General features: G+C 38.1%; 1 protein-coding gene across 7 annotated transcripts in view; it reads right to left on the bottom strand.

The window, feature by feature from the left end:
* Nucleotides 1–23,946, bottom strand: part of ZNF536 (zinc finger protein 536) — a 597,265-nt gene that overhangs the window by 567,817 nt on the left and 5,502 nt on the right. The window lies entirely within an intron of this gene.

Here is a 23,946-nt window from a genome sequence, read left to right on the forward strand (position 1 = left end):
CTTTAGAAGTAATCTTCAAAGAATGTGCATCCCAAACATCAGAGTGACTCGACAAGAGCTGGAGCTGCTAGCAGGCTGCATGTAAAACTGTATGGGTCACACCTATTATTACCAGTTGGGTCCTGAATTGCTTTTCAAAATCAATAGAAAACATGTTCTTGTCTCGTCTATTTGGCAAGACAGTCAGCTTGGGAAGAACTATCTTCAATGGAGGAAGAAGCAGTGTAAAGGATGTCCCTAAGAATATTGCCACATTTAGATTCTACTTAAGCCAGTGTGCCAGAAGTGAGAGCCACTAAAGCCAGGAAATCATTCCTAACCTGTGGAGGTTGTCCTGGGACTGAATCCTTGAAGGGCTGATGAATGGAGAGAGGGTAACAGTTTCTGAATTGCATCTATCCCTATCCTGACTTGGGCCAGAATCTCCCAGTGAAATATAAAGATATAAAGCATACTCTCCAAATTTACTATTCCTCTGCTGTGACCAATATATTGTCCTTGAAAATCAGTGTTTTATTTCAACTTACCATTAATACTCATGTATTTGGGAAAGGAGATATAGATTTGGAATTTTTTGCTTGTTTGTTTTTTAGTATTATAGATTTAAATTAAGTAGAAGAGAGTTTAGAGGATATTTAATCCAACATTCTCCTTTTACAGCTTTTAAAACCCTTCACTTGATTACAGCCTATCTTTCCAGTCCAATTGGACCTTACGCCTTCCACATTCTATGAACCAGCCACATTAACTTCTCTCTGTTCCTTACTTATCACATTCTACCTCCTGACTCCATGACTTTACACTGGCTATCCCCCAAGCCTGGAATGCACTCCCTCTTCACTTTGTTTCACAGAATCCCTCCCTTTCTGCAAGATACAGCTCAAGCACCACTTTCTCTATGAATCCTTTCCTGAAACCACCCACCAAACTCTCGTTGCTATCTTTCCAGCCTACTTTGTCTTCAACTATTTTGTGTTTACTCGTATTTATTCTCATTATTCTGTACATATACTTATATAGTTACTTATCTTTCTCATTCATGAATAAGGTCCTTACAAGTAGATATCATTTCATTCATTGCATTTGTATCCCCAGCGTATCTCTTGGTATATAGTAGATGCTTGATAAACAATTGATGACTGATTGATTGAATGATAGGTGAAGCAAATGAAAACTGGAAACATTAAGTGATTTGTTCAAGGTCATATAGGTAGGAAAAAGGCAGAAAAATTTGAACCGAGGTTTTCTAATTCCAAATTCAGTTCTTTTCACTGTACAAATTTAAATGAATAAACATTTATTAAGTTCCCACTATGGGCTAGGCACAATGATAAGGTCTGGGGATACAAAGAAAGGCAAAATGAAAACCAAAAAACAAACATTCCCTATTCTCTAAGATCTCACAGTCTAATGAGGGAGACAACACGTAAACAGTAAGATATATCATCAGAAGGATCTGTGGCTACAAGAAAATGTGTTAATCGATATAATAGAACATCCCTAAATCTCAAAAGCAAAAATCATAGAATCGGCTGCAACTGATTCTACAAATTCTAAGCAACAAGAAAAATTTTAGGATGAAATCTGTAGAAAGAATTGAAAAGGCAAACTGAACGATCATGAGAAAACATCAATTATGTATAATGAACAATCTAGAAGTTAAAACCCCGAGGACTTTTATTAGATACCAACTTAGTATTTAATGATAACCTGTCCTGCCAGCTAAATTTCACCAACTTTCAGAAGGAAAATGAAGCTGAGGCACAAAACGATGGATGATCCATTCACTGAAAAGTCCTCCTTGTCAGGAAATGAAATCCAATAGGCATTGGAGGAAAATAACCTCTCATAACTAATGCTGGCAAAGGTCAAAAGTCAAACATACCTGAGGCAGCTTTAATGGCACCTTGTCCTGCTTGTTCCATCGAGAGATTATGAAGAGATCGTCTAACGTCTATGGAATGTGAAGTCTCTATGATTAAAGTTAAGGAGATCCTTCCCTCTCTATCACATCTGTTGACTGATTACCTCAGGAACAGCTTATATCTTTCAAGAATATCTGCCTTCTGAAGATATATTAGCTTGCCCTGCCCTACCCTGCCTCGTTTATTGGCTTTTCTTGAAAATGTTACAAATTCTTAAAAATCACTTGCAAGCTTTTCTATAAATTACAGTCATTCTACTTTCATCTTCTATTTATTTCCTATTTGGTTTGAATTTCAGACACAAAGATTAGGTAACAGAGCCACATGTTGCTTTCGTTTAAAGGCAGCCTGGTCAACCCTGCCCAACTTGCAAACCTGGCCTGCCAGAAACAATTGTCTGAGAGAAACAAAGTGGGGGGAGGTTCAAAAGAATGAATGAAAGAACTTCACCCCCTCAAAGAAGGGTTCCTGATTTGTCTTTCTACCAGGCAAGCAGAGAAATGGGTTCTACATTTTTATGAGAAAAGGATGCCGGTGGGGGCAGCGGGGGAGGGGTTGGAGAGAAAGGGAGGAAGAAAGATGATCAAACAGAGATTCTAGGGACAATCTAGCTCGCTTTAAAATTTGCTAAAAGTGACTAAAGGACTGCCATCAAGAGAATTTCAACTAAAAGAAGAAGTAGGTGATGAGATTGTCAGTCCATCAGGTTCATAGACCTAGAGACCAGTGAGGTCATCTGGCCCAATGTCCTCATTTTACAGATGAAGGCCCAGGGGGATTAAAGGACCTGATACCAATAGTAAGCAGCAGAGTTGGGATTTGAAGCCAGGTCCTCTGACCCCAGAGCCAGGGTTATTTTCATGAGGATACTTAAATAATTTTCTCTTTTCTTTGTCTCCCATCCTGCTTAATTAAAGTTGTACTTGTCCCCTTCTCCACCTCCATGCTCTGTAACTATGGTACAGATATGCTATGGGAAGCCATGTTATTAAGACTTTGCAGAAGACAAGTAACACTCTAACCAGGCAGCACAATTCAACAAACCCATCAGGACTTAATTAATAAAAGCTAAGTGGTACAGTGGATAGATTACTGTGCTTGGAAAGAGGAAGGCTCATCCTCATGACACCAAATCTGGCCTCAGACACTTACTAGCTGTGTGACCCTGGGCAAGTCACCCCACCCTATTTGCCTCAGTTTCCTCATCTGTAAAATGAGCTGGAGAAGGAAATGGCAAACCACTTTGTACCTTTGTCAAGAAAATCCCAAGTGCAGTCACAAAGAGTCAGACTCAACTGAAACAACTAAAAAAAAACAACAAAGTACTTTGCATGTTTACCCATCCGATCCTCACAACAACCCTGGGATGTAGGTGTATTATTATCCCATTGTACAGGTGAGAAAATTAAAGCAGGTGGAAGTGAAATGACTCATCCAAAGTCACACACCACTAGTAAGTGTCCAAAATTTGAATTCATGTTTTCCTGACTTCTACATCCTGCATTCTTTCCACTGGGCCACCTTGAACAAACTAGGTGCCAGGGATCCAAAGATTATTTTTTAAGGGCACAATCCCTGCACTTAAGAGGCTTACTTTAATTTTAAAGAATCATTTGTCACTTGTTCTAATTTTTAAAAATCTTTTACGGTCAAGAAATCCATTTTTATTGAGTTCTGCATACCCAAAAGTATCAGCTTTCAAGTCTGTCAGTTTGGAGTTATCCATGAGTACAACTTTAATTTAATTTTTCTTTAATTGGATTGATGTTTTTTCTCACTGTTTGTAAAAACTGGTCCTCTTGAGTCAAAAATGCTGCTGTCTAGTTAGTTTCTAAGGATAATATTTCACAAGAGCCCCAGTAAGCAAATGGGAAATGATGTTTAGCCTCATTTACTAAGTCCATTCTCTGATTTCATTCATTCATTCAAGTAATGATTGAGCACCTACTATATTCACCTACTATTACCCTGTACTAGGCCCTATGGGAGGGTCTAAAAAGAAACATGATGTGATCCCTGCTCTGAAAGGACTTACAGTTTTACTCAGAGAAAATACTTTGAAGTAAAAGGAATATCTTGCTGGGTGGATGTTGTGTAGAACCATACACTTATTTTTGGAGCCAGAGGGCCTGGATTCAAATCCTGCCTCGGGTGCTAAATCAGTGTGTGACCTGGTAAAGTCACTTTGGCTTCTCTGTTTCCTCCTCTGTAAAATGAACATGTCGGACTTCAGCCTGTCCCTTCTCTGGACCTCAGGCACCTGAGCTGTAAAATGAAAGCACTGGGCTAGGTTATTTCTCCACTCCCTTCCAGTACTAAATCCCATGATCCTAGAGGATGGAAACATAAAAATGAAGGCTTATGAGTATAGATATTACATTATCTTACATTTCTGTAAGAATTATTGACTGTGGGGTTTCCTTAAGGGGCAGAGGTAAAAAAGGAGAATTTCAAATACTTTTAGCAAATAGGCCCTTCAAGTTGTATAAGTATCATCAAATATCACAAGCTATGAGCGACTTGTGAAATAGGATGTCACATAGGATGCTATAACGCTATAAAGTCACTTCCTCCCCACCCCCCTTCCTGTAATTATTTTCTGTGATTTGAGTATCTCATTGAAGACAGTGGGGTTACTCCACCTCACTCATCAGTCAAATGAGTGGCAACCAATCAGTGTGCCAAGATTGCAATATTCTCTGGGACTCCACGATTACTCCTCTGCCCAGGATTCTCCCATCAAGTACTTCCAAAGATGAAAACTTAGCACAAGCAACAACTTTTATCCATGTTAATCAAGGCCCCACACAGCTGGCACTCAGCAGTGACAAGGAACCTAACGTGAGCACTCCGTGCAGAAAGTACTGATGGGTGAGAGGCCTGGGGATGCCATGTGGCCAGTCCTAGAAAGGGAAAAATAGGCAAGAAAATGAAGTTGGCAGCTAGTGAAGAATGACTACATAGTCCCAAGGAAACAAGCAAAACTTAACCAAGATCACATCAAGAAGAAGAAAATACTTCATTAGATGGTCATTTCCCCACAAGGTAATACACCTTCTCAGACACCAAGGCTACAGTATTTAATAAACACTGAGGAATTGTCTTCTGAGTTTCCATTACAATCGGTCAGCTATGTTATTTTTAGCCATGATGGGGAAAAACCATCAAAATGACAGTCAAAATTAGACAAGTCCATTGAATCCAGTGTTCTTCAAGTAACACAAACCAAGGGATGTTTCAAAAGAAATCCTCTAAAAGATAGGCATGTTCTCCAAAATTCTACCACCCCCAATCTTGGGAAAGTCATTTCACTACCAAGGACCTGTTTCCTCATCTATAAAAATAAAGGAGTTGAACGGGATGACCTCTGAAATCTCTCCCCAAAAGTAAATCCAAATGAACCTGAGATTCTTCTCTTTGTTACTCACCAAAACTCACAATGTTACTCACAATAATGTATCCAATCCCCTCTTGAACTAAGGGATTTTTATAACTGGCCTAGCAACTCTAACCTATTCTAAATCTCTTTAATATGCCCGTCTTGTGGTTCTCAAGAGAAAAGAAAAATAAGAATCTAAAATAAATGGGGAATTGGAGGGGGGGGGGGGAGAGAGAAAGAGAGAGACAGAGAGAGGCAGAGAGAGACAGAGAGAGACAGAGAGAGAGAGAGAGAGATCTCACTTGATTAGCACCAAGGATGGACCCGTCCTTGGCGTGAACATTCAACCTTGTTGCATCTTCAAACAGTTTTTATTTCTCCCTTCTTTTCTGAAAAGACGACTGGGCCGAAGGGTTTAGCCAAATGATTCCAGAGAAGATGCTACTCAGGATTCAGAGGGCCTCAAAGAAGGGAGAGCTAACTAAGGAAGAAAGGTTGAGGTCTTCTGAGATGCCACAGACCTTTAGCCCAAACGTAGAGAAGGTGAAAATTTTGAGGGCAGACATTTGAATTGTGAAATCTTCCCATAATTATAGCTTTAGTCATGAAAATGCATACAAGTTCACAGGGTGATTAATATGAGCACGCTTCTCCAAGTGCAAGTGAGTTGTCAATGAGACAATTAAGCTCTGTCAATACTATGCACTGTATGTTATTATCTGCTATTCTAAATCTCAGGCTATTGTGATCTCTGAAAAACCAAAGAGAACAGCCAGCAGTGAAATAAATACTTTTTGCACTAGTGAGGTATGTAATTCTCCACTAATTTGATGGCACAGTACCTGTAAAGAAAAAAAAAAATGGATTGCTCTTAAATATCACATAAATAACTCATGGAAATGAAGAATGAGATTCTTTGGAAGCAACTGTTACAATAGAAAATTAGCAATTCTGTGCATAAAGCAAATCAATTACTTATATCACATGACCCAAGTCAATAGAGGGACTTGATAGGTGCTACCACTGACTTTAATCAACCAACAATCGGTGTTCAGGAATCAGAAAATCTAAATTGTTTTTTTTTAAAAGAGAGAGAGAAAAGAAAGAAAAAGAAAGGAAAGCCTGAGGATGAGGAGAGACCTGCCATTTAAAAGAATAAAGCATTTCAGTAAAATTGATGAATGAATTCCTAAGGATAACATATTTTGTGAAACTGTACATTGTCTTTAGCTGCAAAGAATATCCTCTAAATACATGTAGCAAAGCTAAATTCTTCCAGTGTTTCTAAGACAAAAATCTCACACAAATTCAATCTACATATTCATGGAAGAAGCACCATTCCCCTCCCTTAAAACAACTGGTAAAGTGTTTTTGTACAATAAAATAAAAGCCTACATTCAAACCACTACTTGTTGACACTATAGAACTTGAATAGGAGTTAGGAATAAAGAGAAAGTTGTCTCCAAATTAATGAGCCAGATATAATAGTGCCATGTCAAAATATTGATTTGATTCTTTTCTGTCTATTGTTAGCAATCTGCATTTAGTTGAAGAAAATATAATTTTTTCATTATACCTAGCATTGGTAATTATTACATTATTTTCTGTTTATTACGGGTAAGGGAGCTGATCTGTCACTTCGGGGATTAATATAGAACAAGTGCATACTAATTTGTGACAGAGACAAACACAAAAATCTGACGGGACCCACAAACAATTTGGGTAGCTGAAATATTTCATGGAGGGGAAAAAGGAAGAAGAACCTGCTCAAAGGTAACTTAGTATATATATACATATATATATGCATAAATCTTATATAAATTCATGTAAGATTATTTCAATAGCTAAGTTAAAACACTTATCCAACTAACATTGCAAATGGACTTTATGAAATCCATGCTAACACAGACTCCATGATAAGTGATATCTGCATGATAAGCAAACAAGAATCCAGATACAGCACAGAAAGAGAAAGCTTGACAGGGGAAAATCAACAAAAGTGGATTTGTTTATCAGTATCAGTTTCTATTACTTTTCTGAAAAATTTCTTACAACAGTCATAAACACATTTTTCCTTCCTACTTTCAATTCCTCATAAATTTTGACTAAGGGCAAATATTTGAGCAAATTTTCTTAAAAGTGCAATAAAAGTCATAATTTCCTTCCACAATTTTTCTATTTAGTTATTTGCATCTTAATATTTTACACCTGTTAGGATTATGTGACAAATGATATATGTGTATATATAGGACCATTCAGGTTACCATTATTTAATGAAATGTACTTAACAATTGTGAAACCAAATGATGACGGAGTGGAAGGTAGTTTGGATTTCAAATTGTCAAGAAATGCTTCAATTCCCAGACGAAAAAAGTTATCACTAGAAATAACTTAACCATGGACTATAAATGCCTAGCATATGATATATAGCTCTTAATTTTTATAATGCTTGGTGCTGTTTGTAGCTGTGAGACTGAAAATCTATAGTTGTTACTTTGTAAGCATGCTGTTTCCTTATTTATTAACCAAACTTTTCTAGAAAAGGTACCCTTTCCCTCTAAAAAATCATCCTATATACTCCCAAGATGCATGGCTATTCTTAGAAAATAAGTGAAAGGCCAGGAAAAATCACATCTACCTGTAGGAAAGTGATTAAAGCGCTATGGTAAAGATCATGGGAAACATTTGATTCACCCTCCTGATTTAACTAAAGATGGGGAGTTAGGGAGAATTACCAGGTCATCCTGGGTCATAGCAGCCCTTGAAGATCTCAGCAGAGAGTCTGGAAAATAAAGGAACCTTAAAGGTCAGTTACAACATGAACTTCTCAGGAAGATCTTGGTCCTGGATAGAGGAGAAATGAAGGCATTTGATGGCAAAAATAAGGACTTTCAATCCCCAGGCCAAACTGTCCACAAAAGGTCCGTTGGATACTGTCCAGGAGGAAAGATCTGCATTCCAATAGGGAAGATATCCCTTCTGGGGCAAAGGTAACTGCACTTACCAGAGATCACTTTCTAATCCCACAGAAAAAGAGACTATGCAAGGATTTGTCTTTCTAGGAACTCTCTAGACCAAAAAAAAAAAAAAAAAAAAAAGGTCAGTACACTCAACTTCCTCTGTCATCAGGTTTCAAATTTCTCTTCTATAAATCACACCATGCCTAAGATATACATTTATGTCTGTGCTCTTTTCCATTCCAGTAACTGGAGAGGAATGGCCAAATAGGGGTTGTCTACAAAAATGAGGGGGGTGAACTAAGTGATCTCAGCACTAACTTTCTTTGACTCTTCAACTGTATCTAGTTGTTGGATTATAGGCTTCAGAGACAGAAGGGATTCCAGGATTCTTAGGGTCCAAATCTTTCAATTTCACAGATGAAGAAGGTGAAGCCCAGAAAGAGACTTGTCCAAGATCACATAGATAGCTTTCTGCCCATTTGTTTATTCAGTCATTTATTCACTCATCAAACAAGTATTTATTTGACATTTATGAAATTCAAGGTACTAATTATCCTTCAGGGTCCAGTTCAAGCCAAACTTCCTAATGAAACCTCCAGTGACCACTCAGACCACAGTGATTTATCCTTTCTCTAAGCCCCACTAGCATTTACTGTCTATATCATTGGGCTTTTATTAAAATCTATGTTTGACATCTCTATTTTGGTTTTTTAGGTAACTTTTCATACATATATGTACATTTCATGGTTGTTCGGTTGCTTTAACTATGTCTGATGCTTTGTGACCCCATTTGGGGTTTTTTTGCCAAAGATACTTGAGCGGTTTACCATTTCTTTCTCCAGCTCATTTTACAGATGAGGAAACTGGGACAAACAGGGTTAAGTGACTTGCCCAGGGTCACACAGCTATCAAGTGTCAAGGCCATATTGCAACTTAGGAAGATGAGTCTTCCTGACTTCAGGCACTCTATCCACTGTGCCATCTCAGCCGCCCCAAATATGTGTATGTAAGTATGTATGTATATGCATAAACATGTGTGCATACATGGATGTATATACATGGATGTGTGTTTATATATGTGCATACACATATGTATGTGTGTACATATGTGTATATATATCTAAAATTCTCTCTTAGCTAACTGATTTGTAAGGAACTATGTCTTATTCTTCTGTACTTCCCAAGGCCCCCAGTGCCTAGCACAGGGTAGCCATCAATAAACATTACGTAAATGAATTTATTATTGCATGAATAATCTCTAGGGGGAGGCAAAAAAAGGTACTCATGTTGATTAAATGGTTGCATTTGGGAAAAGTAATTGCATTCAGCTTTTATCTTTGTGATATATATATGTATATCTCTCTCTGTGTGCATATATATATATGTATGTATGTATACATATATGTCTGTGTGTATATATACGTGTGTATATATGTATATATGTATACATACATATAGTGTGTGTGTGTGTGTGTGTGTGTGTGTGTATGACAGACTTAGAGTCAGGAAACAAGTTCAAAACTTACCTCTGGAACTTAATCAGCTATGTGTCCCTGGGCAAGTCACAAGTCTGTGCCTCAGAGTCCTCCTTTTTAAATGGCAGTAATAATACCTGAAATGATAACTCCCAGGGTTTTTTGTGAGGCTCGCATGAGATAATGTATGTCCAGTATTTCATAAAATTAGAAAACTGTACAAATATCAGCTATTATTGTTGTTATGGGAGTTATTAAGGCTTAGGTAAATAAATAACTCACAAGGCCATTGGTTGTTTGCCAAAATATGTGGGGCATCAACTCTATACCAGGAGCTCATCAGTAGAAAGTGAGGGCTAGTGAAGGAATGATGTATTAAAAGGTACTCTGCAAAGAGCACTGGCCATTCTCCAATAGATTAGTGGTCAAAGAGTATGAGTAGGCAGTTTTCAAAAACAAAAAAAAAAAATGAAATGTAAGCAATGAACAATCATATGAAAGAATGGGCCAAATCACTGACAATAACAAAAATGCAAAAAAACAAAGACATGTCACTTAAAACAACTCTGAGATTTTTACCTCAGACCCATCACAGATCAGCAAAAAAAAAATTATAATGAAAATGATAAGTGTTAGAAGGTCTGTGGAAGGATAGGCACTCAGTACAATGCTGGTGGAGCTATGAAATGTTCAAACTACATGGAAATTAATTTGGAATTAAACTTCAAAAGTTATGAAACTGTACCTATCTTCTGGCCCAGCAATAGCACTACTAGGCATATGTACCCTGAAAAGGTTGAAAAGAGAGAAGGACCCAACTGTACAAAAATATTAATGGTATCACCCTTTGTGGTAACAAAGAAAGTGGATGTCCAATTAAGGAATTCCTTAACAAACGTTGGTATATGAATACAGTACAATATTATCTCACTGTAAGAAAGTATAAATATGAAAATCATATTAACTTGGGAAGACTTGTATGCACTAATGCTAAGTGGAAGAAACAGAAAGAAGAAAAGTTACCCAAATGATCACCATTATGTAAAGGAAAAAAAAACCACTGAGAGATTTCAGATCTTTGTTCAGTGCAATGACTAATCATCAATTCATATGCCTTGTGGGGAAGGACTCCTCCCTCTCAGTAAGAAGAAGACTGGGAGTATATATAGAGTCATACATTTTCAGACATGGTCAATAAGTTGGTTTGTTTTGCTTACCTCAATATGGTGAACGATAGGGGAATCAGTGAGGAGGAAAAGAGTATGAACAAAACTTTATTTTAAAACAAAAGAGATGTTAAGACATTCCCCTCCCTCCTTCGTGATCTAAAAATTATAATGAGATTGAACTCACTATTACATCTGCAAAAGCCATATCCACTCACTAATCAAGACCAAAATACCCTTCCCTGGCCACTCCAACCTGGGAGCAGGAATTTTCTCATTTTTGTATTTGTATCTCTAATGCTTAGTGTACTTGGTATGAAATGTGCTTGAAAGTGCTTGACTGATTCACTCAAAGAAAGAAAAGAGGGGGAGGGGAGGAAAGAAGCAAGGAAGGAAGGAAAGAAGGAAGGAAGGAAAAAAGAAAAGAAGGAAAAAAGGAAGGAAGGAAAAAAGGAAGGAAGGGAGGGAGGGGAAGAAAGAGAGGGGAAAGAGAAGGAGGGAGAGAGGTATGGAAAGAGAAAGACAGACAGAGAAAGAGAGAGACAGAGACAGAGAGAGAGAGACAGAGAGAGAGAGAGAGAGAGACTTGATTTGCAGTCGCTAGACCTTGGTTTGAATGCTGGCTCTTCTACTTATTACCTCTACATAACTTTCAACAAGGTACACCTCCCCCCTCTATATCTCAGTTTCTTCATCTGTAAAATGAGAAGGTTGGATTAGAATGATCTCTAAGGTCTCTTGTAGCCCTAACTGTATTATCTTATTAAGAGACCTAAAATGACTCTTCTGTCCCTGTTGCAAAAGGATGTTTAATGCAAAGTTTCCCACTTTGGGAAACCCTGAGATGTAAATTAATTCTGCCTTGATCTGGTTGAGTTCCATTAATACTTGTTATTCTAATCTATGAAACCAGAGTATGAGAAAGGAAATGGGAGCTTTTGAATTTCTGTTTTCTGTTACCAAGGAAGAAAGGAAGAGAATTTCAGGAACACCCAGCCAGAGGGATCAGAGGGGGCTACAAGCCATGGGTCATAGACTCTTAAGCTAGAGGAAACCTTAGTAAACATTATAGTCCAGCATTTCAGTCTTAGAACTAACAGGAACCTTAAAGTCCATCTAATCCAAATTTTTTTACAGAAGAGGAAACTGAGGCATGGACAGAGGAAGTGGCTTGACCAAGGTCACAAGCAAAACTGGATTCGAAGCCAGTTTCTTTGACTCCAGATTCAGTGTTCCTACCTAATCTGCATTTATATATAAGAGCAGGAATAATTGTTAGATTAAGATAACCTTGTCATTCTTCCTAGGAGATATCACCAAGGAAATGTATGCCCAGAGATGGAGAAGGATATATCACAAAAGAATACAGGATAATGGCTAAATAACTTATGTTGCAATAATTAATAATAACAATAAAGCATTTGTATAGTACCTTAAAGTTTGCCAAATGCCTTACAAATATTTCATTTAATCCTCACAACAACTCTAGGTAAGTGCTGTTACTACTATTCTCACTTTACAGATGAGAAAACTGAGGCAGGCAAAGGTTGGGTGACTTGCCCAGGATCACACAGCTAGTAAGTATGTGAGGCTAGACTCAGTCTTCCTGACTCCAGGTCCAATATTCTATACACTGCCCTAACTGCCTATTGTTCATAAAATATCAAAAGACAACATTTAGCGAGCACCTACTATGTGCAAAATACTTCAGAGGCCTCCAGAACATTGGATAGATCCCCAAAGAGAATTTGTGGGAAGACATACACGAATCTGGCTCAGGATGAAAAAGTGTGTCTGGAAGGAAGGAATGTCCGCTGGATAACTCAGGAATACAATAGAATCAAAGGTAATTACATTCCTTTCTCTAGCAAGCTTGTAAATCCAAAGCTTAAGATGGGTCTCCGGTTCTTTCTCAGGAAATAAGATGAGGACAGAAGTCCTCACTTCCCTTCCTCATGGAGAGCTGGGAACAAGGACCCCCAAGAAACCAAGAGGAGGGAAAGGTTGATTTAAACCTGAAAATTGTGTATGGTTGACACAAGACGGAGGCGTCCTGGGCAGGAAAGAAATGAGGCCTGGAAAACTATTTAAGCTTTCTAATTATTTGAGAAATACAAAATCAGATATAACTGAGATTCTCCCCTATATACCTTATACACTGGTAAATACAGTTTAAAATTATTAAAAATCCACTGTTGGCAGGTTGTTGGAAACTATTCACACTGCTCTGTCATCCTGGTGGTGGAACTATGGAAGAAGGCAAACTTTTGTGGACAGCAGCACAGCAGTATGCAATAAAAATAACAGATTTATTCTTAGTTTTTAACCCCCAGTGATGCCACAACTAAGACCTTACTGTAAGGGCGTTATTGAAAGGGAAGGGGGAGAGAAATACATATCTCTACAAAAATATTCTAGCAGATTATGTTGGTAAGAGGGAGGAAAAAATAGGAAATAATACAGATACTCAAAGATTGGTGAACGATGGAAGAAACTGGGATGTATAAATGTGATGGAATATTACTGCATCATATGAAATGGTTACTATAAAGAAGAATACAGTAAGACTCACGTGAAGTGATGCCTGGGAAAGAAAGCCAAGTCAGGACAGCAGTATACCTAACACAACCATGTGAGGATAGAACAGGGACAGAACCTACCTGTGATTTCATTGCTACAGGGAATTCTCAGATGAGGAAACTTCCTCTGCTAACGCAGGTCAGCACTTCTGTCTTAGAGAGTTGCCTACAGCACTCAGAAGTTAAATGAATTACTCAGGGTAAGACAGCCAGCATAGTATGTGTAAACCCAGCTCACCCTAGTTCAGAGGCCAACTCTACGTCCATTATACCACATGTCTAGGTTAATAAAAGTGCTTTGCTTTCTTCTATGTTCTCCTCTAATATGTTTTCTTCTATTTATTTGTACTAGATTTTGTTGCAATTATTTTTTATTACTTAGATAATTATAAGATAAACAGAAAAATAGATCAGAAGGAAAAAAGCTCGTGTCATTTTGTTTTATATATATTATATAATTATATATAAAATTGCATATATTTATATTAATATAATTATTATATATAAAAAGTATATATGACATATATTTTAAAAGCAAGTTTTAAATTGCTTTGTTTAAAATTATTAAAAAATTATTTGGTTTGGACTCTAAGTACTGACCTTATAATGAGTGGGTAAATGACTTGCCCAAGGCCACACAGCCAATATGTGTCAAAGGCCTGATTTAAGTCTGTCTGATTCCAGACCTGGCTCTCTATCTACCATGTTATGCTGCTTCAAGTTAATGTAAGAATTTTCAAAATTGAACAAAAAAATTCAGGATGAAGTAGAAGAGAAAATGTGATTACATTCTAGAGCACCCTGTGGTATCTCTGTTTCTAAGTCTCTATTGTATTGGAACAGAGACATCACAAGATTTCTTCAAGATTCCTGAAATCATTTCTAAAAAGACCCAGCCGATGAGTAGTTTTCAAAGTTTGGCCTAGCAGTAGCTATACTCTAATGTTTAGAATACAATAAATGTCTAGGTTTTTATTGCAAGTCTGACTTAATAACTTAGTTATGATATTTAATAAGAAAAACAGTTATCACCTCCTTAGTGTCTTATCAGCTAAAACATTATTCTTCCCATTAAATCTGAGGACATCTTTTTTCTTTACTCAGTGGTAAATGGGAGCAAAGGGGAGTAAGTGGTCGATGAGATCTGTGTCCCACAAAAGTGATTCAAAGTGCAGAAATGTTTTGAGAATCACTACAACTGGGGACCATGCTGGGCTGGCAATGGCTACAGATAGTCAGAAAGGGGAATGAGCCTTTGGAAGACAAAGCAGATTGATACAGTGAAAAGAGCACCAGACTTGGAGGCTTCAAGACCTGGGTTCTAGCCTGGTAACCAGTTATGTGACCTTGGGCAAGTCATATTCCCTCCTTGGGACTTAGTTTCCTCACCTATAAAGCTGATGGCCTTAGATCAATCATCATTACAGTCCCATCCGACTCTAAATATTCTGATCCCAAGTTGAAAATTTATTTTCTTGCACATTCACTAGAGATCTGTGAAAGCTTTGTGTGATACTTGTTTTCAAAAAGCAGCGGAAACCTCCCATATATAACACAATTCTGAGGATCCATTTAAAATCAATTTTTCAGAAAGAAAATTAAGAAATTCAGAAAGAAATATTAAAAAGCCAGTACTTTATTGAATTGGATCTCATCAGAAGTTATCAAGTAAAATGTTCCCTTATATCATTCTCAAGAAGAACAGGAGAAGAATGAGACTATGTCCTCAGTAGCATTTTTATTGTCAATGGGACTGGAATGTTTTTAAAACATTTACCCTTATTTATAAAAATCCCAAAATCAAATAAGTTCAAATTCTTCTCACTTGGAAATGACTCTGGCTCTCACTGACTTCACTTAATACCTTGTGTGTTTTCTTAATGCCTTTATAATTAATTTTGTATGGTAGAGTGTTGGACTTGGAGTCAGGAAGGTGGAAGTTCAAATGCCATTTGCTAGTTGTGTGACCTTGGGCAAGTCACTGAATCTATATATGCCTCAGTTTCTTCTTCTGTAAAATAAGAAAACTAGTACCTACCTCAATGGGTTGCTGTAAGGACCAAATGAGTTAACATGTGTAAAATGCTTTGCAGACTTTCAAGTGCGATATAAATTCTAGCTATTATTGTTGCTGTCATTATTATTATAATTCATTATTATTTCAGTATGACCCATACTCCTGACTGTCCTGTAAATTCTCTGAGGGTGGAGACCACTGTGTCTTTATTTTCTTTGTATCTCTCCTAATTCCTAGCACAGAGCTAAGCACATACCTACAATAATGCAAACTGGAATCCACCCACGCCTTCTCATCCAATAGAGTTCCTAGCTTTGGCCTCCCATATAGGGCTAGACACATAATAAATGTTTGTTGAGTTGAACTAAATTCCTTGTTTTTTAAATGTTTATTTCCAAACCAAACAAAATAAACTTTCCAGTTACTGATAGAGGGGGGAGGCGAGGGAACACGGCTCAGGGAAGTGACCCCAAAATAAAATCATTTAAATGTTCATCAACACTTGCAAACATCACCAAATTCCACTCTGGCCTCTCTCACTTCTGCAAAGACAACACACTGTCTTTGGAAATTTATAAAATCAGATAGTGTTAATCAAAGGGTTAAGTACTGACCACATTGTCAAAAGAAGACTTAAGAAGCTCCTTCACTCATAAGCCTAAGCTAGCGAAGGATGGGAGATTGCTTAGCATAAATATGTTCACATTTAGACACAAATAGTCATCTTAGGATTTGGCCTTAGATGCCATTGAGGGAACCTCTGCTTTCTGGAAAAACAAATTCTTCAAAGGCCATGCTCAATAGCAGCGCGACCATTATCTAATAAACACCACAGGAGGCCAGTCCTAACCAGAAGTCAGTGAAAGGAAAAGAGTTGCACCTTCTCAATTTTGTCTCCAGTACCCACACGAATGGGAGTCCTCATCAACTATATCAGAGAACAAAATTTTTGAGAGTGAAATTTGGAACTCATGCAGAAATTATCTGATTTTTATCTGCACAATAATATCATAAGGATGAGAGAGAGAGAGAGAGAGAGAGAGAGAGAGAGAGAGAGAGAGAGAGAGAGAGAGAGAGAAAGGACATGATTGTTCTTTAAAAGTTTTCCTAACAGAGACACCTGAGGCTCCTGTCAACTAAATAACAGTCTGGCATTTTTCAATTAAACACACACAGTCTCCCTGACCAAATGGAGCAAACACTTACTGAAGAATATCACGCAAGAATATATCTATGGTCCAAATTTGAGGCTGCTGTAAAAAGTCCAGGATCAAGATGGTTGATATCAGGATAGATAAAGGTTGAATGCCAAAATACAGCCCATTCCCCAGTCCGGAGCCTTGAATGTATCAGGCAAGCAAGTATTGTGAATATATTACTTGACCTTATCAGGCAACTATCCCTAAAGAATAAAGAATGCCAACAAAAATGCTATGATCACTCCTGCCAAGGAACAGGGCACATCATCTTAAGCCATGTCACAGATGGATTTTCATGAGGACTACTGTCCAGAAGAACATGCTCAAAACAAGCACATCATATATCATCTTCTTGGAAGCTGGCTACCTTGGTTAGAAGTGAACTGTTGCTGTTGCAAAACAATGCTCTCTTGGAGTCTTAATAGGCAATTTGCTTTTTTTAAAGCTACAATTCCATTTGTGAGTCTGGCCTGTCCTTCCAGCTTCCTTAGTAACAGCTTGGACAGGAATTTAAAAGGTAAACACGATTCTAGCCCACTCTCAATCTCCCTCAAAAAAAAAAAAACTTTAATGAAAGCTCTTTTTCTTAAATCTATGGGATGTTTAAATGAGTTTGCAGTTGTAATGGCATCCAATGAGTAGAAAGGGTTTGGAAAGGGAAGAAGTTAGCTAAAAACAGAAGAGCCAAGAGCAGTGGTCAAGACCACAAAATGGGGAAAGAATTGAGGGTGGGTTTCTGCTCAGTTTTTTGCTTCTGAAATGATCTAGTGTAAGTCTTCAAAGCGCCAAACCGAGCTGGCTCTTCAAACCACTCAGAAATGGCAAGGAGCTTATGCAGTGGGACCTGCCCTGATGCAGCTCTCAGAGATCAGAGGAGGTTTTCCCTCTTCAGACACAATCCTTTCATGTCAATACATGGCCCCCTTCCTGGTTCAGCTTCCCACCCCACCCCATCTCCCACCTTTTGAACTTTCCTCCTGCTACTGGAGAGAGACCACCACTGATAAGACCTGACCCTGCTTTTTTCAGGGGAAACATTTATGGGGGGAAAAAAAGTTTCTCAGACATTTAAGAAATCCCTGAGCTGGGTTTAATTAACAGATCCAGCTATGTTTCTTTAGTGAACGTAAGTATTTTCTAGTTGTAGACTTACATGGACTAAAATAGCCACTTAGCATCAAACATATCACAAAGAAAAAAAATAGGAGTCCTGGGGCGGAGGAGACAACATAATTAAACAGCTTGAAGTGCATTTTCAATAAGACTTTTCCCCAAGTATTCAATAGACTTCATGGGAATGATAGCCTTTCATAATTTGGTAAGGTCTGCATCATTTCACTTCAAAAAGGTATTATTTAGAAGTTCAAAATCATGTTTGTACTCCTTTTTTCTCTTGGCAGTAAAGAACAAACATATTACCAGGTTTTTGAAAGATGAAATTAAATGCTGAAATATTTAAATAAATTAAATTTAGAGATAATTTTATGCATACACATATGCACACAAATATACATATAGTCAGTCAATTGGTCAAATAGAGTTTATTAGGAACCTGTTATGTGTCAGGCACTGTGATAAATGATAAGAATATAAAGAAAGGCAAAAGACAATTCCTGCACTGGGATTATGGATATGTGTGTGTGTGTGTGTGTGTGTGTGTGTGAGTGAGTGTGTATAAAATCATCTCCAGATCTTAGTTTGCTATCTCTATAGTAACTCACTGCCTTTTTCTAGTATTCACCCCTAAATATTGTGTCTCCTTGGAATCCAAATTAACAGTAATGTTTATGTTAGCCAAGTAACATATTTTGATTTACATTTTTAAAGGTATTTCACAATCAAGGTAGTATCTTAAAGAAAGGGAAGAGTTTCGTGTGTGTGTGTGTGTGTGTGTGTGTGTGTATTTACCTATTAAGACCTAAATAAGTAAAGACATAAATGCTGAAATTCCAGGGACCTTTCTTCTAACAGGCACCTGAGGAATATATGTAGGTAAGCTTCACTATTACTAATGGAAATTATAGACATAAATGTCCCTTGAATTAATGCAAGAACAAGCCCCTTAGGACCCTATCCTACAGCCCTTCCATGAACTGAAATCCCGTCAGAATCAATGGGAATTACATGCAAGTGAGAGCTGCAGGCTTGGAATAATGGTAACCTCACTATAATTAAGGCTGAATAGGCATTTCGGTGATTAACCTTGATTTTAGGGAATCTCTATTTTGGCCTTTACAATCTGAATAGAGCTATTTTATTTTTCCTTTTCATGTACTTTTGTCATGAAGCAACCACAAAAAAAAAATCTGAGAAAGCAAGGGTTTTGGGATGGCAGTATGATGGTCGCAAATAGACACAGGAAAGGCTCAATTTCTGAATATAAGCAAAGAGCAGCAGTGTTGACCTGACAAATGAAACCTTGGGGAAAATGAGATCTGGACAAAGGACCAACAGGACGGCTCTGAATGAGGAGCGCACATTCTCCTAGGACACTAGCCCCTACCTTGGTTAATCAAAAAAGACCCAGCTCTATAGAACGTGAGTAATCAGGGTTGTGCTGTAGCGATACAGAACTTTCAGGATAATGTCAATGCAAGCCTACGGTGATCATTTTTCCTATGTCAAAGTGGCACTTAATTTTCTCATTGTAAAGTCACCAACTAAGAATAAGAAAAAGGCAGGGGAAGTAGGGGTGGGGGAATGCCCATAAACTGAACCTTTTGCCATTTACCTTAACTAACTCTAAACGGGCATGCTTCCTACTTGCCATCACACACAGGCAGCTCAAAGTTAATGTCATCCTTTCAGCTTTCGCCATAGACTTTTCATGTAAACTCTATAAAAGCCCCTTTAGCTAGAAAAAGCAAGGCAAGAAAACAGGTTTGGGAATCAGAAGACCTAGGTTCTAATCTTGGCTCTTCTACTTTCCAACTTTGTGACCTTGGACAGGTCACTCAACTGTTGACTGAAATTTTGTTGTTCATCTACAAAATGAAGCCATTGGACTAGAATTCAGAGGGGGTTAAACAAGGACTACAGGCCCACCTAAGGTCAGCCTGAGCCAGATTAAAATGGAATTGGATAATGTTTAACAAAATAAATAAAAATATAATAAATCAATGTTAACATTACATTTTAAAATTAAGTCAACACGAAACCCACAGGGATCCTTATATATGGTTTAGTGGCCCCTATTTCTCTTCAAGTTTGGAACCACTGGACTAGCTACACCTTAAGGATCCTTCTAGCTCTAAATCTAAATGCTTACTTTCCATGGTGGTCATCCTGTACTTTTTTTTTGTTAGATTAGTTGACAGAGCACTGGATGTATTGCTCTCACTAGTGCTAAGGATGAGCCTAATAAAGTCAACAGCAAGTCAATCTGAGGGGCACTATCTTATGGGCAAAGTTCATGCTTAAAAATAAACAGGGAAAGTCTATCCCCAGGTCAGATGGTGGAATATGAGAAATAGTCCAAGTAATAACACATACTAGCATGCCCAACTTGCTCTTCATCTCAATCAAATAAGAAGAAGAAGAAGAAGAATTTTTGAACACTAGGTACTATGTCTCTGACAGTTTGAAGGCCGTACAAGTAGCCTACAAATAGAGACCATCCCTATACCATACAGAAAACAGAATCTTCTTTTAGTTCAGTAAACTTCTGGAAGGGTAACTTCATAGTAGTCCCGCTTAAGTCTTGGTGTCCTAGGTGACAATGTTTCCATCAAGACATTTCCTGTCTCTTTGGAAAGAAAAGCTAGAGTTGATAACTTTTTTTTATTGTTCTCCATCCATTTCAGAGGCTTTGATCAGCTTAGAATGGCCTGATTTGTGCTTAACATTAATCATATCCCCAGAGCAAGGGTTTCAGATTTTTTAAAAATCAAGATTGGGACATGAATACAGACAGATTAAATCCACTGGGTCCAGTCTTACAAAGGACTTGACACCTACACTGGCTGCTCCATGCTAAAGGGTAAATGTGATTCAGTTCATGGCACCAATGGCAAAGACCAACCCATAGGTTTGGATAAGGGAAAAGTAAGCAGTTTGGCCTCTGGGAACTGCTTGAATCCTGAGTCAATCAACTTTCTGCTAGACCTTGCAGGAGGTAGCTAGGTGGAAAGTACTAGGTCTGAAGTCAGGAAGACTTATCTTCCTGAATTTAAATCTGGCCTCAGATACTTATTAGCTGTGTGACCCTGGGCAAGTCATTTAACCTTGCTTGTCTCAATTTCCTCATCTGTAAAATGCGCTGGAGTAGGAAATGGTAAACTACTTCAGTGTCTTTGCCAAGAAAACCCCAAATGGGGTCACAAAGAGTGAGACATAACTCAGTAACAACAGACCTGGCAGGGGATTCTATAACTACCATTCACTGAGTTCACCAACTGCATTTTGGAAATGAGCCCTATCTCAGAGAGGGGTACAGATCCCAGAGCGATCTCTTTCATTTTCATTGACACCTTATCCTAGGAGAAAGACCTTGTCATTCAATTCTACTGCTTGTATCTTTCAGGTGAAGAGTCTACCTCTCAGCTCCCCCTCTCCAGGGGACAGAAAGGATAGGATTTTCTGGTACAAGTAAGTCATTCATGGAATGAGTATAGCTGGGCAGTGTAAATTCACCCACCAGGGCTCCCTAGTGCCTCACTTCCTGTTCTATCCTGGCCCAGTTAACCTTCAAGTCAGTTCCTAAAGTCACCAACAGGAGAGCCAGAATGGATGGGGAACATGAGCCTTAAGCTGACAGTAATTGCTCCCTGCTCCTCAGAATTCTAAAACTGTGTATCCATCATGTATTCTCATACTTTAATTTTGTTGTTGTTTTAGCTGTTTAGGTATAGCTCTTTTCCCTCTTTTGAGACTTTAAGATCTATGAAGAGAGAAGCTGTGCCTTACACAGCTTTCCATCCCTCCACTATGCTTCATCTGGTGCCCAGTACATAGTAGGTGCTCCACAGATGTTTGTTGGATGAATGAATGAATGAATGGTGAATGAGATGAGTCACCAATAGTCCATGCTATCTACTGACAGTCCCTCAACAAGTCCTCCAAATGGAAAGCATTTTCTTGTTGTTATTGGTGTTTCTTATCTTTTCAAACTTTCTAACCTATATACATGGGCAGAAAAGGTTAAAATTCAATTCTGTGCCCCTCCTTCCCCCACTCCATATCTTTCCACACTTCTACATATGTAATTTGTCTTGAACCAGACATGAATTTCATGAACTTCTAAACTATCCACATCTTCTAGCCACCTTTATGAAACAGGCATCTCATTCCTGCTTATCTCCACCTACCCAAACACACCATTTCAAGCCTGAAGTCAAAGATGATTCTCTCTAAGTGAACACTTGGGCCTAACATTTTTGCTTTCCAAAATCTGGCTTTGGAAGCAGAACACATGAGAACAGAAATTATGGAACCTATTCCTTCTTCTCCCAGCAATCCAAAGTCCTAAGAAAGGGAATGTCCAGTGCCAAGGCATGCAAGAATACAAAAATCTTCCTGGCCTTGCTGATGTGGAGGGTGGGATGGGGAGAGTAGTAATGAAATTTAAAGTGAAGATGAACAGCTCCTAAGGTTTCTTTTCTGATCAAGGACAACAAATCGACCTCCAGAGAGCAGATTTCCATGTTTTCACTTTTGTAAAGTCTCCCTTTAAATAATGTTGAGAACTCAACACAAGCAGATATTTCAGCTTACGTACAGTCTTATTAAAAACACTAAATCCAAAGATGTTAAAAGGCTATAATTGTCCTCATTCAAACTGGGAAAATAAATCTATTTGCTTTTTTTTTCTTTTATGACACTCTTTAAAAAAATAAGTTCATCTATATTCTCAGGAACGGCTCTTTCTTTTTCTTTCTTCATTCAAGACACCTGTGCAATTCAAAACCAACTTTTGAACAGAAGGCAAGAAGGGGGAAACACACACACACACACACACACACACACACACACACACACACACACACACACACACACACACACACACACACCTCTTCAGCTCTGATTTCCTGACACTAGAGATGAGCTTGTGCTCTTGTGCTTATTCGGACTGTAAGTGGGAGACTATTTTAATGGGCTAGTGGATTTTATAGGTCTGTTCTAATGTAAATTTCCTTGGTCACCTAAGGCTGGCTAGACAACTTAATGTGTCAGCTTTCTGTAGTGCAGATCACAGTTTCTCATCTCAGTACTGCCTTCAGTTGCTGGAAGCTAAATTGTGGCACCAAAGGCTCCAACTTCTACTCTCCTCTCCGCCCTCTTGGAGGATCATTGGCCTCTAGCATGGACACCATTGTGACTGTCATTCTCTTCATTCTTCAATTTCTCCCGGAAGACAGCCACAACCAGCACAGTTAACTTGCTGAGTCCTGAAGATCTAGAGCCCCGTTCACAAGTTAAGCACCCCAAGGCACAAACAATACCTTTGGCGGTGCAGTGGTCCAAGTGAATGCAAATTTATTGAAAGCATTTTCTAGAGGTTTCCCATAATTACCATTTATGTCTTCAGGAATCGTTTCACTAAGCCTAGTTTAGGGTGAAAACATTTTAGAGACTATCTCTGCAGATGAAATACGAGGTACTAACCTTTTTTCACATGCCCAGATGTTAAGTTCATTTTCATCACATTTATGCAAATTTCATTTGAACAGTAAATCAAAAGAAAGCTTAAATCATTGTACACTATTAAAAAATCAACACTAAATCCGGTTTACTCCCGGTGATATTAACATAAAGTCACACTTAAGAGAATGAGGAAAAAGAACAGATGTCATTTTAAGTTCTCCAAACCTAAGGATCAACTAAATGGAGAGAGGGGGAGAGAAAAATTTCTGGACATCATAAAAAATGAATTTATGTGTCTGGTTATTAATTAATCGTGACTTTATCAAATTAAAGGCATGCTTTGTTTATGATATCCATGTAACCCTGCTACAAATCAAAGCTCTCTGAAGTTGATTCAAACTTTGGAAAAATAAGACTCAACATGACAGAGGGGTAGAATCTCTGTTAACATTTGGGTTTGTAGCCATGAGAAGGTTCAAAGGCAGAGTCTTGCTATATTCTGGAGTCTGGGAGCTCTCTTTTCTATGGGGGGAAAAAAGTTAATTCATAGGGCTCATCGGGCTTACATTTGTCAAGGAGCAGAACGTCAATGCTATCATTATCAGGCAAATCAGCCAGGCGTTTAATGGTAGAATCAGGAGACATTTGCACTCCACTATCAGAA

Source organism: Notamacropus eugenii, chromosome 1 (genome assembly GCF_028372415.1).
Source record: "Notamacropus eugenii isolate mMacEug1 chromosome 1, mMacEug1.pri_v2, whole genome shotgun sequence".
Taxonomy (NCBI): Eukaryota; Metazoa; Chordata; class Mammalia; order Diprotodontia; family Macropodidae; genus Notamacropus; species Notamacropus eugenii.